Source organism: Ochotona princeps, chromosome 4, assembly GCF_030435755.1.
Source record: "Ochotona princeps isolate mOchPri1 chromosome 4, mOchPri1.hap1, whole genome shotgun sequence".
NCBI classification, from domain to species: Eukaryota; Metazoa; Chordata; class Mammalia; order Lagomorpha; family Ochotonidae; genus Ochotona; species Ochotona princeps.
Genome location: NC_080835.1, coordinates 28,052,909 through 28,059,185, shown reverse-complemented (window position 1 = coordinate 28,059,185; position 6,277 = coordinate 28,052,909). Strand labels below are relative to the sequence as shown.

General features: G+C 47.2%; 1 pseudogene; it reads left to right on the top strand.

The window, feature by feature from the left end:
• Positions 1 to 1,505: 1,505 nt before the first annotated feature.
• LOC131480074 (large ribosomal subunit protein uL23-like) lies at positions 1,506 to 1,960 on the top strand (annotated as a pseudogene).
• Positions 1,961 to 6,277: the final 4,317 nt, after the last annotated feature.

Genomic DNA, 6,277 nt, shown 5'->3' with positions numbered 1-6,277 from the left:
GGGAAAGGTAGGTCACCTTCCACCACCTGAGCAGGGCGCGACGGACAGCAGACTTGGTAAGAAGGCTGGAAGTGCAAACCCAACTTCTCTGTGAGCCAAGGAGCTTCACTGGGTCATTTTCCTCTGTCTGCCAGCCAGGCCAGCCAGGCCAGTGAACAGCAGAACATTGGCTGGCTCCAGGCACGCTTGGTTTGGGGCCAACTTCCAGGACTCTTGGGGCTGACTGGCAGCCACTCTGTCTGAGCAACCTGGGGGATCCTGAGAAAAGAATGAACATCCGAATCCCAGCACAGAGCAGTGGTGAGGATGCTCCCGCAGCCGCGAGTCTGGCTGGGAGGCCACACAGTGGGGAGGATGAGGTCATGGTGACAAATGAGAGAAGGGGGAGGGCTCTTGAGGCTGGTTAGTTTGCCCACAGCCAGAGCCCGGAGCCGAGAGCAAAGCTAACATCCTTGGCGTGATGGCAGGGGAGACATAGTTGTTTCTGGACTTCAGTGTGCCCAGCTCTAAGATGAGAAGCAAAGCAGCAACAACAGCAGCAGCACAGCTTTGTCTAGAAATGTCCAGAAAGTGAAGAAAGATCTTCCAGAAAAAGCTTGACTGCTCTGGGTCTGGGTGGAGGGAGGGATGAATAGGTAAATCACGGGAGATTTCTGGGCAGGGAAATGATTTTGCACGGTGCTATAGTGATGGATCCGTGTCATCAAACACTGTCAAACCCCTGAGAAAGCACAATGACAAGGGTGAGCCCTAATGTAATCTATGGACTCTAGCTGACAGTGATGAATCAAGGCAGACCCATTGATAGCAACATGGATCACTATGGTGGAGGACGATGACAATGGGAGAGGAAGTATGTGTGTGGGGGAGTGGGGAGAGGAGTTGAGGGATGAAGGTATATGGGGACTATCCATACTTTCTGCTTGATTTTGCTGTGGAGCTAAAACTGCTCTAAAAAAAACCCAGCATGTTAATTACAAAGAAAGGGAGGCAGAAGGAGTAAGGAGGGTGACATTGTTAGTAATGTTACCACCTTGAGGATGAGACAAGAGTCACAGAACAGCTGCTGGAAAGAAATTAACCCTACCTGTTTATCATATGATCCAAAAGGCCAAAAGACAAACACAGAGCTATGAAGACAAAGTAACCAGATATGGGTAAGTGGGGGTTATTGATCAAGGTGAATGCAATGAAAGAGATTAGGGAGACCCCAAACTGACCTGTAACAAAATTATTCACATCTTGCTGTTGTGTGGCCCATTGGATGGGGATGGTAGTTCAGTATGGAACTTGGAGGCATGAGGTAGTTTGGAAATGGTGTAACGTTTATTTTCTTGTGGGCTTTGAGGTCATCCCAGGACCATAGCCCTTCAGTATAATTATCTATTGTTGATTAGCAAGGGTTCGTGTTCAGCACGTAAGCTTTTTTGCTCTGGAGAAAATCAGAATTTTACATTGTCCCAAGGACAAACCAGCAAGAAGCTCCGGGTCACCTTTTCACCAAGATGGCACCAAAAGCAGAGAAGGAAACTCCTGCCCTTTCCAAAGCCAAAGCCAAAGGAAAGGCTTTGAAAGCCTGGAAGGCGGTGTGAAAGGTTTCCACAGCCACAAGAAGAAGATCTACACGTCATCCACCTTCTGGCAGCTCAAGACACAGCGCCTGTGCCAGCAGCCCAAATACCGGAAGAGCATCCCTAGGAGGAACATGCTTGACTACTTTGCCATCATCAAGTTCCCCATAACCAGTGTCGACTATGCAGAAGATAGGAAACAACACACTCGTATTCATTGTGGATGTCAAGGCCAACAAGCACCAAATCAAACAAGCTGTGAATAGCTCTATGACTTCTGTGGCCAAAGTCAATACCCTGATCAGGCCTGCAGAGAAAAGAAGGCGTATGTGCAGTTGGCTCCTGATTATGATGCTCTGGATGCTGCCAACAAAATTGGGATCATCTAAACTGTATCCAGCTTTCTAAATCTAAATATGTGTTTTTCATCATTAACAAAAAATCAGCAGCAACTCCGGGTCTGCGGTTGCTATGGATAGAATATCCGAAGTGAGTATACAACAGGGTTAAGGAATGCAACTATCTGTGATGATGGAGATTATTTGGTTGCACTGTCCAATATGATAGCCACCAGCTACAGGTGGCCCTTGAACATGTGGTATGTGACTAATGACTAATGAAAAACTGAATTCTATTTTACTCATCTATTTTTAAATTATTCATTTATTTGAAATGGAGAGAAAGGGAGAAGATTTCCCATTCACTGATTCAAGTGCTCACAACATCTGGGGCTGGACCAGGCTGGAGCCAGGAGACCAGAATTCATTCCTGGTGTCTCCCTTGTGGGTGCAGAGACCCAACACTTGGGCTACCATGGCTGCCTCCCAGGATATGCCTTAACAGGAAACTGGATTCAGAAATGGAGCTGGGGCTTCAACCAAGGTATGTATCCACGTAGTGTTTTAAGCACTGTGCTAAACACTCACCTTTGAGACTTATTTTTTTTTTAACAGATTTGAACTACAAATCAAAATAGCCACATGTGACTATTGCTGCACATCTTGTATGTATTTTTGTTTTTTAAAAATAAATTACTTTCATGGTTGTCATGGAGTCAGACTGTGCCAGGTTTGCCACCAGGTTGTTGTGTGTTTGTGCTCTGTGACAGCCTTCACCGGGGCCTCAGCTTCCCAATGAAGTGTAGCAACTGCTCAGTTTCTCAATAACATGTCAGATCTAAGCATAATCCATTGGCTTTTGATTGAAAAGCTGCAGACCTGCCTTCCTGTGGGTCTGACTCTGTGACAGAGGCCTTCACAGTGCACTTTGCGTTCTGCAATATGTTTGTAAAGAAGTTAAGGACACTTTGGTCCAATCTCCCTGGGGTGGTTTACAGGAAGGGTAGATGCATTCTTTACATCAACACTCTTCAGAGCCTGTAATGCACTAAACTGCATGGACCTTTTCTGGTGGGGTGAGGCTCCAGCTGTGCCTCTCCCAGATGACCCCCAAATTCCTTCTGTTCAAGCAGCTTCCCACAGGAAGAATTGGTGCCCTGCGGAACACACTTCAGGAGTTGCTTGTCCGGATGCAGTGTGGGTATTTTGGAGGGAAACCATCTGTCTTCCCATCTCAAGGCTCTGCGGCCATCCACGCTGCATGCTCAGGGAGGGGATTCTTGGATCCACATAGGGCTGAGTCCCGCCTCTCTTCAGCTGCCCGGTGCAGCCTGCTTTGCACTGGGTCAATGACAACCTGCGATCTCCCCAAGCTCAAGTGCATGGACCCACCCAGGGCTCCCTCTACAGGGTCGCTGTGGACAAGAGACCCTCACGGTAACCCCATCTCCGAGGGAGCTGGCAGTATCTCACATAGGGCAGGGTTTGGCTCTGCGCTTGTACAATCGGTTGTAAATTCTGCTGAGCTCTATCAGTCCATCTGGATGAAAAGGTCTGTGTAAATGCAAGATTGTTATCATCATCAGCTGTCCCAGTTGGAGCTCAGTGATTCACAAGCCCACAATCAATGGGGCCTTTCCAACAATTCCATTCTCTGTGGCTGGAAAAAAGGTGTAATTACATGGAGCTGCATATTCTCTGGAGAGACAGTGACATTCATGGCTGTATGCAAAGTGACAGAGAGAGGAATCCCCCACACCCCTCATTAGGCACATGGAGAGGAGGTGCCCTCAGGTTCTGCCCAGGTCAGGGACAAGGAGTGGGGGTAGGCAGATCTAGGGCTTTGTCTGAATAGACATGAGGGGACAGTGAGCTGCTCAGGCGCTCTCGGAAGACACCTGGGTGCTACCAGGTTCCTCTTCCATTTTTTCTCTTCTGATTTTGTTTAGCATCAAGAAATCTTGCATCCTGGAAATTGCCTACCCACTGCACATGGAAGCCAAGAGATGTTCCCCTGCTGGGCAGCTTTGAGGTGGAGACAGTAAGCCCCACTCCATTCTCCTCTCACAAGTCTTCAGCACTTGTAGCTGTGTGAGTTTAGGTGAGTCTCTTAACCACTCTTGAGGTTGCAGCCGTAGCAACAGCAGCCATGGCTTCCTGAGAACTCGGGAGTTGGGGTTGGGACTAACTGGTTTTGTTGTCTGAAACCCTTAAACTGTTCTTTTATTCTCATTCTGAGACTTGTGGTGTCTTAAGAGCAAACCATACAGGACCTATGTTTTTAGAGTAATCTCTTCAGTTTCGCATATTCTAGACTGGAGACCAGAAGTCGTTGTTGGGATTTGAAGAGTCAGAGAAGATCCCAGCAGTTAGGGCCTTCTAGAAGGTCAACTGTGCTGTTTCCCAGTTGTGACTGCAGTCTCCTGTCGCCTCTCTGCCAGGGAGGGGCTTGCCTCCCTCCCACCCCTGCTCTGAGGTCCACATTTCTAATGAGGTAGGAGGTTTTTCCTGTCTCTAGCTGTGCCCTTACCACACAGTAGATGAGTCATATCACATCTCCTTTCCCCCAGCTTCCTATCCTCTTGATGAAATTACCAGGGAACTACCGGGAGGAGAGAGATGGTTGGAAATGGCACTGAACAGGACAGGTGCTTCCTTGCGAGAGACAGCAGATTCTGGCCACTTTGACCATCCAGTCATTTTTGTCTTTGGCCTGGGGATTGTTTCAAGAAAGTGATTCCTTTGCTTCGGGATGCTTTTAACTTTTAAAAATGGCTTCCATGGGGGCTGGCACAATGGCTCAATCTAAGGAGATTCCCATAGGAAGCTAGTCTTTGGCTAATCCTCCAACTACAACGGCTGGCACTCCGTATCAACACTAGCTCGTGTTCCAGCTGCTCCAGTTCCCATTCAGCTCCCTACTTGTGGACTGAGAAAGCAATAGAGAAAGGCCCAAAGCCTTGGGACCCTGCACCCATGTGGAGACCCAGAAGAGACTCCTGGCTCCTGGCTTTGGATCAGCTTAGCTCAAGTTATTTCAGCTATTTGGGAAGTGAACCAGCAGATGGAAGATTTTCTGTCTTTCCTTCTCTGTGTAATTCTGCCTTTCCAATAAAAATAAATCTCAGAAAGGAAGGACATACAAGCCATCAATAAAATTACTTTAAAATGGTCTCTGTGGCCTACCAGGGTGAGACCTGACGTTTTGATGTGAGGGAAGTGGCCATTCCGAGGAAAGCCTCTGCTTACCACACATAATTGTTGTGCTCATTGACCCTGAACCTCATCTTTGAGATGTAGATTGACTTGGTGACAGGTCCAGTCCATTGACCCCAGATAGCCAGAGCCCTGAGTTGAACTCTGTTGAACTGAACACTACTGAGTCCCTTGGGCCATGCTTTGCCAGGTGTGAGTGAGTAGAATTCAGGCCAGCTTGCAGACAACCTCACCCTGAGATCTGATACTATTTTGGTGCCCCAAACAGCCACCAATAGAGACAAGTAATCCTCAAAGCACATTTCCACATAGGGCAGTGCATACTAGGGTAGCCTCTTGTGTGTGGCTCAGGATGAAGGCTTCTGTCCAACCAACTCACATGGCCCAGAGCATCTTTGGGCTGTTTTGCAGTTTCTCTGTAGGAGAAGCATACATCTTGTTGGGGTTGTGGATTGGGTCATGTTTGTAAAGTTTCAACAATAAATAGTTGATGAGTGTAATAATAAAAGAGTTAAGGCTCTGTGTCCTGTCATTCTTAAAAGTGAACCTGATGTAGCCCATTCATTTAGCCTTTCTCTCTGTCTGGGACTAAGATATAAAATCTTCAGCTCAAAGTAGCATTTAGAATGTGAGGAAAATGGTCTACAGCCATACTACCCTGAACGTGCCTGATCTAGAATGTGAGGAAAATGAAAATAATTTGCAAGGCTGTCCTAAGAGATCATAAAGGAGTGGGTCAATTGCCCCAGGTTTGCAGCTCATGCTTGGCAAATACACTCTTCATGAGCACTACCTTTTACTTGGCAGTTAAGCCTCCCAGGATCCCATTTGTGAACTCAGTGCTTAGTATGGGAAGGACCACATTAAATAATCCTCAGTTGGCTCAGGAGAGCACCTGCCCAGGAGTTGATTTTAATTCATGCCCCAGGGGACAGAGATTGTATGTAAGGCAGGGGATAAAGTGGGGGAGGGAATGAATGTAATGTCTTAAGTCTTGTAGGCAATGAGTGAGATCCACTCATTGGTTCTTCCACTTAAGTCTCACCATTAATCCAATGAGTTAATTGCATCATCCTGCTTTTACAGATGAGGAAACCAAAGCATTTATGCATTAATTATCCAAAGCCTTGGATCTGGAACTAACTGGAGGTA